Source organism: Artemia sp. Qi Xiang Cuo, chromosome 20 (genome assembly GCF_049724085.1).
Source record: "Artemia sp. Qi Xiang Cuo chromosome 20, ASM4972408v1, whole genome shotgun sequence".
Lineage (NCBI taxonomy): Eukaryota > Metazoa > Arthropoda > Branchiopoda > Anostraca > Artemiidae > Artemia > Artemia sp. Qi Xiang Cuo.
This window is the reverse complement of record NC_142813.1, coordinates 5,622,914-5,633,860: the sequence shown is the minus strand read 5'-3', so window position 1 is coordinate 5,633,860 and position 10,947 is coordinate 5,622,914. Positions and strand designations below refer to the sequence as shown.

The 10,947-nt window shown below is 34.0% G+C and overlaps 1 long non-coding RNA gene across 1 annotated transcript in view; it reads left to right on the top strand.

The window, feature by feature from the left end:
- The first annotated feature begins 10,401 nt into the window (after positions 1-10,401).
- Positions 10,402-10,947, top strand: part of LOC148939802 (uncharacterized) — a 34,113-nt gene continuing 33,567 nt past the window's right edge. The window contains exon 1 of the long non-coding RNA XR_016143475.1: positions 10,402-10,434. This is a non-coding gene — a long non-coding RNA (uncharacterized LOC148939802). The remainder of the gene's footprint in view (positions 10,435-10,947) is intronic.

The window sequence follows — 10,947 nt, the reverse complement described above, 5'->3', positions numbered from 1 at the left end:
CTATTAGCATCTTTTCCCTACGTGGATCAGTTTGCGCCGATTGTACATTTTTTTGTTTTTTTGTTTTTTTTTGGTGGTGGTTTTATTGGTTTTTAGTTTTATCTTGTTTTTTATTTATATTTTTGTTCTTGTGTGTCTTTAGTGTTGAAGAAGCCTTGTTTTTATACAGGCGAAATATCTGCGTTGTTTTGTTTCTGTTGTTTTCTTTTCTCACCACTGGCCACAGTCTCGTTTGTTTGTTTTTTTTTTTTTTTTTAGAGATTTTTCTCTTTGTTGGTTTTTTGTACCTAACGATTTTAGGAAAACCTTAATTAAGCCACTTTATAAGAAAGGTGATAAAAGTGAGTGTGGTAATTATCGAGGCATTAGTCTGGTCTCTGTAGGCAGTAAATTACTTATTAGTATGATACTTTTTAGACTGAGAGATGCCGTAGACAAAGTTTTAAGAGAAGAGCAGTGCGGTTTTAGAAAAGGCAGAGGATGTACCGACCAAATTTTCACTCTTAGGCTAATAATTGAGAAGTGCCTGATTTTTCAAAAACCTTTGGTCCTCAGTTTTATAGATTATGAGCAAGCGTTCGATTCTGTTGATAGAAGAGCTTTAGTAAAGGTTTTATCCTTCTATGGTATACCAGACAAATACATTAAAGTGATTAGTGCTATGTACGAGAATAACACGGCTGCGGTTAAGGTAGGAAATATGGTTAGCAGCTGGTTTTGTATTAAATAAGAAGTTAAGCAGGGTTGTGTTCTATCCCCCTTTATATGGATTTTTTTGACGGACTTTGTTTTAAGGAGTACAGGAAAGGCAATGGGAGACCAAGGAATCAAATGGGGGGGAAAAAGACTCCAGGACTTGGATTATGCTGATGATCTAAGCATCCTAGATTAAAGTGTGAGCAAAATGAATGAACTTTTAGAGGTTTTGAGAGTTCAGGGTGCTAGAATTGGTCGGAAAATTAATGTTAGGAAGATTAAGTCACTAAGGCTAGGAATGAGTGAAGATGAAAAGTTGACGTTGGGTAATGAAAAGATTGATCAGGTGGGCAGCTTCACTTACCTTGGTAGTATTATTAGTAAAGATGGTGGGAGCAGTGAAGATGTTAAATCTATAATAGCCAAGGCTCAGGGTGTTTTTTCACAGTTAAAAAAAGTCTGTAAGAATAGGAAGATAAGTCTGCAAACCAAGATTAGAATATTAGAAGCTACAGTGATGACAGTGGTCAAATATGGCTCTGAAGCGTGGACGCTCCGAAAAGCGGATGAAGATTTGCTAGATGTTTTCCAAAAAAATTGCTTAAGGATTGTTCTGGGTACCCGGCTGACTGACCGTATTTCAAACAATAGGCTATACGAAAAATGTGGTTCAATATCGCTCTCTAGGGTTATAATGAAAGAAAGATTGAGATGGCTAGGGCACGTTGTGTGGATGAAGGATGACAGATTGCCGAAGATTATTCTTTTCGGCCAACCATCTAGGGCTAAACGGAGAGCAGGTTGTCCCCGTCTGGGGTGGGAGGACGTCATAAAGAAAGATTTAAAGGAAATCGGAACTTCGTGGGCGGGTGTAAAATGGAGGCTTTGAATAGATTGGGGTGGAGGAGGAGTGTGCGTAGCTGTGTTGGCCTCAGGTGGCTTGGTGCTGCGGTGAGTTGTTAGTAGTAGTAGTAGTAGATGGGAGATGATCCGAACCTGGAGTAACTGACACGTCTGAATGGCATTGCGCAATAAAGGTGAAACGAAACAAATATATTTGCAATTCAAGTTGCCGAATGTTCTGTAATCCTTGTCGGAATAGTAACAGTTGGGTAGTAGCCATGACAAAGCATCAAGTTCAAAAAATCTAAATTAGGGCTGGTCAGTTTCAGCAGATCAAAGTTGAAATCACCAATAAAAACACACTCGCGATTTCTTCGAAGCAAATTAGTCATAAACTGCTCAAAATCCCCAAAAAAAATCATCTGGAGTAGCACTAGGCGGCCGATAAACCGAAGATATCAAAATCTTTCTTTTATCAATCTGGGCTTCAATAGATAATATTTCCAGCTTACCCTCATTCCAGTAACAAAAATCCTTTTAGAACTGTAAAATTAAAACCATACTTCACAAGAAACGCCAAACCTCCTCCCCTCATTACAATTTGCCAACAATTTGATACCCTGGAAAAAAATGTGACGAGAGAAAATTCTCCTGAGTAAAAAAAAAGATTCGCAAATCCCAAGAATATCAATATTACCTTTAAAAAATTCCAGAAAATTATTAGCATCATGGTGGTTAGAAGATACATGACAGTTCCACTGAGCCACTTTAAGCCCTGACATACTACGAATATCAAAATGCCCCTCCCACGCTCAATTTTTTCTTAAAGTCATCCAATTAAAATTTTGAGATAGCCATTGTGTTCAGCATAGTCGAAAATCTAATAAATATGTCCTTTAGGATGACTTAATCCCCCAAAGCTCCCAGGGGAAGGGCTGCAAGTTATGAACTTTGCCCATTGCTTACATATTGTATTGGTTATTGAGAAGTATACAGACACTTTCAGGAAGGATTTTTTTCTGGTGGGGGGGATAGAGGAGGGGGATACTCGGGAGAATATTTCCGTGGAGGATGTTTCTTTGGGGTAAGGGATATTTCTATGAAGGGGGCGCCGGATTTCCTAGCATTATTTAAAAAACGATCAGAAATTAAATTAAAAAAAAAACAATTTTTTTCAACTGAAAGTAAGAAGCAACATTAGAACTTAAAACGAAAAGAAAATATTACTTATATGAGGGGGTTCTCCCCCAAGTCAATACCTCGCTCGTTACGCTACATTCTTTTTGTGCTTACAAAAGAGCTATCTATTCTAATTAAACGGCCCTTGTGATTCAGGGGTTTGTGAATAAAATTTTTTTTAACTTTTAACGTAAAGAGCGTGGTATTGACTAAGGGGAGAACCCCCTCATATACGTAATAACATATACGTAATAAAAAAAAACAAGTGATACGGCTCAATAGTAATCGAAACTTTTAAAAACGGAATTTTGATGTCAATAAATGTATCAAAAGAATAGGCTTATAAAGCTGATTCTAAATATATAAATTTTATTAAGTTTAGTATTACTTATCAAAGGCTACGAGCCTGAGAAAATTTACCTGATTTTTTAAAGAGGGGGTAAACATTCCCTACAAGTGAAAGAATTTTAATGAAAATCACACCGTCAGATTCAGCGTATCAGAAAACCCTATTACATAGGTTTCAAGCTCATATCTGCAAATATCTGTAACTTTGTATTTTTTGCCAGAACAAAAATATACGAATATAGAAGTTCGTTACGTAAGTTAATTTGTAAATTACGTCAGAACTAAATTTAGAGACAGCCATATTGCAAAAGAAAAGTAAATTTTTTATGCAAATTTTGTTTACTTATTCAATGACGGTGAGCCAAAATAAAAGCTGCATTAACTAAAAAATTATCAGAAATTAAATAAAAAAAAAATAAGTTTTTTAAACTGAAAGTAAGGAGCGACATTAAAACTTCAAACAAACAGAAATTTTTCCGTATATGAAAGGTACTGTCCCCTCCTCAACGCCTCGCTCTTTACGCTAAAGTTTGACTCTGTCTCACAATTTTATTTTTTAAAACAATAAAAAAATTTATTGTAAAGAGAGAGGCGTTGAGGAGGGGACAACCCTTTTCATATACGGAATAATTTCTGTTCGTTTTAAGTTTTAATGTCACTCCTTACTTTCAGTTTAAAAAACTTGTTTTTTTTTATTTAATCTTACTATAAAAGGCGTTTTCCACTCATCGACATGCAACACAATTTTAATCAAAACTTTAATACCGGTAGGCTAAAGAGACAATTCCATATATTATAAACCAACAAATTTGTTGTTATAGTGATTTTCTGCCATTTTGTATGTTGCCTTGACCCTCACTGGGGGGATGGGGTACTGTTTTATTTAAGAAAGATTACATTTGGAAAGAATAAAGTTCTATCAAACTTCTAACGTTCTTTGGGAGTGGAGAGTTAATTAGTACTTCTTAATCTTTACTGTTGTGTTTTACTTCTCTAAAGACAATTGAATATAGATCAACTATTATCTTGCCTAAATCACAGTCTAGCACCCCTCCCTCCTTGGGGTCAGGTACAGTTTGATTTTAAAAGAAAAAAGGTGAAGTAGCTCATCTATTTGTTTTGTGGATTAATTTATCTAATGAACTTATTTACAACTATTTTTTCTCTTGTAAAGAAGTGAGGTATATCAAAAGACACTCTGTTTGGCAAGGATATGAGAATTAATACTATCTGGAATATTTTATTAACAGCTAGCATATAGCTCTCAAATTTAAACTTTAAGGGAGTGTTTGGGGGCCTGGAAGACCTTAGATCTTAAGTTAGGCAGAGCTAATAATAATATTATATTGCCTTTTCATAGACCATTTTAGAAAATATTTGACTTTCAGTCAAAATTCAATCCTTTGGGATCAAGAAACTAAAAGAAAATATAGACAAATTTAAATGAGTCCTGATTCTCAACAACGTAAAGCAAGGCCAAAGAATTTGTGACAGCTTATTGTTTCCAAACTATGGAACTTAACGAAAATCTTACAATCCTGAAACAGATTCCCATATTAAGTAATGAAAATCTTATTTTTTGAACTTTTTGCAGGTTAAATAGGTTGCATCAAGACATGGCTAACTGCAGACAGAGAAAAGCCAAGACAGATAGTCCAAGTAATTGAGAGGCAAATGTTTAAATGGCTGGGACACGGGTAAATGGCGGGAGTATGCATAACTCTCTTATTAGACACATACTTGTTTGTTAGTTTTTGGAAAGGCATGCCTGCCTAGAGTCTCAGGCATGTTATCCAAGAATTCAAAATTGACATAAGACCGTTAGATTGCCTGTAATGAGAGGCAAACAAGGCACGCCGGCCATCTTTACAAAATAATTAAATTTTGACAAAATAATTTACAAAGTAATAAATTTTGACGATAAATCCAATTTACAATTTAATCATCGTTACCAATTTACATCGTTATTTTAATTGAAATTATTATTTAATTTAAAAACCATTTTCTTTCTAGTTGTTAACGTCGCTCTTTACGTCTTTCTCGTCACTGGATCTAATTTTAGACAGTTGGGATTGACAGAATGTAATTTTCAAAATTTATTTTCGCAGTATTCATCCTCAAAACTAGATCAAAATGGCATTCAGTCGATTGCACCTTATATGGATACTACTTTCCACACAAATCTAATCTGGAACAAAAAGGGATGAAATTTACAAAAATACAAAAAGAAACTTGACAGTAGAATGATAAAAAAGAAAAAGAAATATTTTGAACTGTTCAAGGAGCTGTTGGAGAAAGGATTCTGTTTACCAGACGAAGAGAACTCAGCTACTGACATGGTGTGGACACAAGCTTGGTTTTTAGAAAGCATATACAAAAAGTTTAAAGATGCTACAAAACAGACTGGCTCAGAAGCAAATAATAGAACTAACTTTTTTCAAGATAGGACCTGGGATGACAAACACTCATTTTCCCTAATTGCAGTTTCTGAAAAAATGGTTGACAAAAAAAAAGTAGTAGTTATACTTTTAAAAAAAGTCAAAAAACGTTAAAAAAAGTAGTAGTTATAATACCCAGTTAAAAAAATCCCAGTTAATACCCAGTATAATACCCAGTTAAAAAAAGTAGTTGTTATAATAAAAACCCAGATTTAGTAGACTTAGCAAAAGCAGACCTTCTACACTTATAGAGAAGGAGCCAGGAAAGCAAAGGAAACAAAAGAAGAAACTCAAATGTTACAGAGTAGATTTTAATTGATATAACATTAATTCAAGAGGAGAAGCGGCTCAAAGCACAAATGGGTGAAGAGACAAAACAGAAAAGACGCGAAGACAGAATTTTAGTTCTTAAGGGGCTATTGTCTTCAGTTACCTCACATCCCAAAAATCCTCAAGGTCATGGGAAACCCATTAATGGCGAAATACAGAGAGTGTCCTGAAAGGGCTCACTAAAGTAATTGTAGTTGTTTTCGAGTCTTCATAATCATTCAGTTTTAGAAATAAAAAATATATATGAATATTTTTAATTTGCTATTTATATGTTATATTTTTAATAAAATTTTACTTTATGTATTAGGACAACTTAAACGATATAAAATATTATTTTTTTTATTTCATGAAAAAAATATGTCAATAAAAAACGAACAGAAATTAATTTAAAATACTTTTTCCACAAAATAAGTTTTTGAAAGAAAGGTAAAGAACTTCATGAAACAAACAATGAGCAGAAATAAAATAGAATAATCTACCAATAGCAATAATACCACAAACCACCATCAATAAATAAATGAAACCCAGAATGAACAGAAAGTACAATAAATAACCAAGTCAAACCCAAAACGAGCATAAATTAACATGAGTATGGCTGATAACCCCAATCCTTCTCAAGACCAGAACAAAATTTGTGCTTTACTGAAAAAATACAAGTGATTGCGCATTGTCGGTTTAATGTGCATTGGATGATATTTATTTCTTAAAGTGTTAATAATTTTCATTTTGTTAAAGTTAAAAAAGTTGTATTTTTTTCAGTAAAGTACAAATTATCTTCTCGTCTTGAGAAGGCATGGGGGTGAATTATTTGAATTTTCATTGAGGATATTTAAAATTAGTTATATTCAAGAAACACGAATGAAGGCTAAAAACAGGATGAAGGTCAAAGTGGAAAATGGAGGCTACCAAGAAAAAATTTTCAACTATGATTTCAATTATTCCGTGATTTCAACTATACCCTTTACCTCTTTTATAATAAGGAGAGGAGGCAATAATAGAATCTAAAAGTCCCGTTTCAAGACTGTAATGCAAATACTATCGTGCCTAGAATTATTAAATAAAAAAAACCCTAGTTTTTTCAACTGACATTAAGGAGCAAGATTAAAACTTAAAATGAACGAAAATTATTGCATATATGCAGGGGCGTCCTCAGGCTCATTTTATTGGTGGGACGATCTTCGTAAATTGTACCGAATCGCTACCTGATTTATGCCGAATTTTCTGCAGAAATAAAGAATTTTGCTAAATTTCGGCCGATCTTGCAAAATATCTGATGAATCGCAAATAACTTAGGGATGGGCACACCCCTCCTCCCCCCCCTCGATACGCCACTGCACATGTGAGGGGGTTTGCCCCTTTGTCAATAATTCACTCTTTACGCTAAAGTTTTAATTTTGTTCTGATTCTTTAGGAATGCCCCCCCCCCTGAATCACAAAAGCCGTTTAATTAGAATAAATAGCTCTTTTGAAAGTACCAAAAAAACTTTAGCGTAAAGAGTGAGGACAAAAAAAGCACATTCTAATAAATAAAGTAATCAGCAACAAAACTAAGAATAAATCTGACACCACACAGAGAATGTATTTCTAGGAAAACAACTGGCCAATCCCAACCCTGAAAAAATTAAAGATTACAAACTTACATTTTTGGGAGTTACATTTCATCCGTAATTTGACTATAAGTAGCATAACCAATAAGAATAAAAGTACGTATTTAAGCTGTACTATTTTAAAGAAAAATTTTTTGTCCAAAAAAGAAGCTTTTACAGCACCTCCCTAAACCACCTTTTAAGATCAGCGAAAAGGTTTTAAAAATTTGTTAAGGAAAAAATTCTTAAGAATTTTTAACAAAATACATTTTGTATTTACAAAAATACAAAATTCCACATTTTTGCAGACAGAAGCTTGAAACCTCCACTATAGGGTTTTCTGATACGCTAAATCTGATGGTGTGATTTTCATTAAGATCCTATCGCTTTTAGGGGTTGTTTCTTCCTTTTTTCGAAAATAAGGCAAATTTTCTCAGGCCATAACTTTGGTTCGGTAAGACTAAACTGGACTAAACTTATATATTTGAAATCAGTATAAAAAATCATGTATCCATTTAATGTATCTATTGGTGTCAAAATTCTGTTTTTAGAGTTTTGGTTACTATTGAGCCGGGTCACTCCTTACTTACAGTTTGTTACCACGAACTGTGTGGGGTCACCTCATCGTCAATCCCTCGCACTTTAAGCTAAAGTTTGAATTTTTTGCCAAATTTTTAAGAATGTCTCCTGAATCACAAAGGCCTTTTAATTAGAATATAAATCTATTTTGAATGTGCTAAGAAAATGACTATAATGTAAAGAGTGACGCATTGACAAGGGGGTGACCCCTCTCATATGCGTAATAAGTTCTGTTCGTTTTAATTTTCAGTTTTTTTCCTTACTTTCAGTTGAAAAACTTGTTTTTTTTTGTTTTTTTTCTGATCGTTTTTTTAAAATAATGCTGGAAAATCCGGCTTCCCCACCATAGGAAATTCCTTTCCTCCGTGAAAAATTACTCTACGAAAAAAACCTCCCGCGTCCCCCCCCCTCTCTACCGGAATAATCCTTCCCGAAGACGTTTGAATGCTTCCCAATAACCAATTTTATATGTAAACAACAGGCAAAGTTTTTAACTTGCAGCCCTTCCCTGGGGGACTGTGGGGGTTAAGTCATCCTCAAAGACACATTTATAAGATTTTTCGATAATGCTGAAAAAATGGCTATTTTGAATTTTTGAAATTTTGATTGGGTGACTTTGGGAGAAATGAGCATGGGAGGGGGGCTAGCTGCCCTCCAGTATTTTTGGTCACTTAAAATACCAGCTAGAGCTTTTGATTCCATATTAAATTATCCCTTTACCGATCTTTTACGAACACTGTTGATATGATCACCCCTGGGGAAATATAACAAACAAATAAACACGCATCCGTGATCTTTCCTCTGACGAAAAATTCAAAATTCCACACATTTGTACAAAGGACTTAAGGACCTTGAAACCTCTACAGCAGGGTTCTCTGGTATGCTGAACCTGATGGTGTGATTTTCAGTAAGATTAGTTGTTGTTTTTGGGATGTTTACCCCCTTTTTAAAAATTTGGACTAAAGTTCACAAGCTCGTAACTTTTCATAGCTACCATTAAGTTTGATCAGTTTGACATATTTTGAATAAGCATCAAAAGTTGATTCTTTGTCGTATCTATTGTTGTAAAGACTCTGTTTTTTAGAGTTTAGGTAACTATTGAGCCGCATCGCTCTTTACGTACAGTTCCTTACCACAAACTGTTTGAAAGTTGATAAAATCCATCAAGTTTAATTTTACCTATCAAAAGTTGCAAGCCTGAGAAATTTTGCCTAATCTTTGAAAAAGAGGGAACACACCCAAAAAATTCAGAAATCTTAATGAAAATCAGACCACCAGATTCAGCATGTCAGAGAACCCAACTGAAGATATTTTAAGCTCATTAATGCAAAAATGTGGTGTTTTGAATTTTTTTTTTGCAAGAGCAAGATCATATCGAACCAGTGATCCTAGAAGATCTGGAGAGGGTTCATTTTAACAAAAATCAAAAGTTGTAATGCCCTCTAAAGTGACTGAAAATATTGGAGGGCAGCTAACCTCCCTCACACGCCCCTTTTTTGTCAAAGTCGTTCGATCGAAATTTTCAGATAGTCATTTGTTCGGCTAAATCGAAAGATCTGACACGGAAAAATGAATTGACCCCCCACAGCCACTGGGAGAAGGGTTGCAAGCTATGAACTCTGTCCATTGTTTCGATATACTTGTAATATTGGTTATTGGAAAGTATAAACATATTTTTCGGGGAGGATTTTTCGGGCAGGAGGAATTACATCGAAGGATCTTTCCACGAAGAAATTTTTCGTGGATTACGGGAATTATCCATGGAGGGGAGAACTAAAATTCCTAGCATTATTTAAAAAACGATCAGAAATTAAGTTAAAAAAACTGAAGTTTTTTCATCTGAAAATAAAGAGTAATATTAAAACTTAAAACGAACGTAAGTTATTATTCATAGGATGAAGTTACTCCATCCCAAATTCCTTGCTCTTGACGCTAAAGTTTTTTTTTAGAACTTTTAAAAACCTTTATATTCTAATTAAACGGCCTTCTGTTTCAGGAGTTATTCTTAAATAATTGGAACAAAAAGTCAAACTTTAGCGTAAAGAGGAAGGTATTGAGGAAGGGGCAACCCCCTCATATAAATAATAATTCCTTCTTATTTTAAGTTTTAATTTTTCTCCTTACTATTAGTTGAATAATTTGTTTTTTTTTTTTTTTTTTAATTAAGTATAAGGAATACAAAAAATCAAATATAAGCAGTTAGCACAGCCAAAGGATTTTAAAAGTTAAGGACAAATTCCCTTTTCGAGAAAGGTTTATTGCACATAACAAATAATGAGGTAAAAGCACGTATCTTTGAAAAGCCAAGTAAATCTGTCAAAGGAGTTTGAATGGAAGAAGCATGATTTCTTCTCTTTTGCTGACTCATACAATAAACTAGTCTGATTTGAGGTCTTGTGAAGCGAACATTAAATGAAGGAAATCACATTTATTTAGTAAGTAAAGTTTTGTTGCTTTTTATTAAGGTTTATAGCAAGGCAAAAAGTGGGTAGAAAAAAAGTTGTTATTCGCTAACTGGAGAGAAGGAATTATGTTAAGAAAATAATACGGTACTTGTGCATTAGCTCTTACCCACCACTATAGACTGTACAAGGAAATGCTAAAGGAAACCTGTCAAACGGGTATTTGAAATGGATAAATTGATAAAGCGTGATTTTTTGTTGCGTTTACGATATTTAAACTGTAATTTGGGGGGTTTTCGGGGGGGTACCTGAATTAGGTTAGATTACGTATTTAATATATGCTATGCTTTACCCCCACCCCCCTAATGCGGAAATATACAGCCCAAATTTGTTTCTAAACTATTATATTTTCATCCTATTTGGTTTTATTTCATTAGCGTTAACGAAACTTTACTTCTTTTGTGGGTAAGAGCTAATGCACAAATACCAAGAATTTTTATTTCATAATATGCTGAAAAATCATTTTGCATAATGATTTAGCAAATA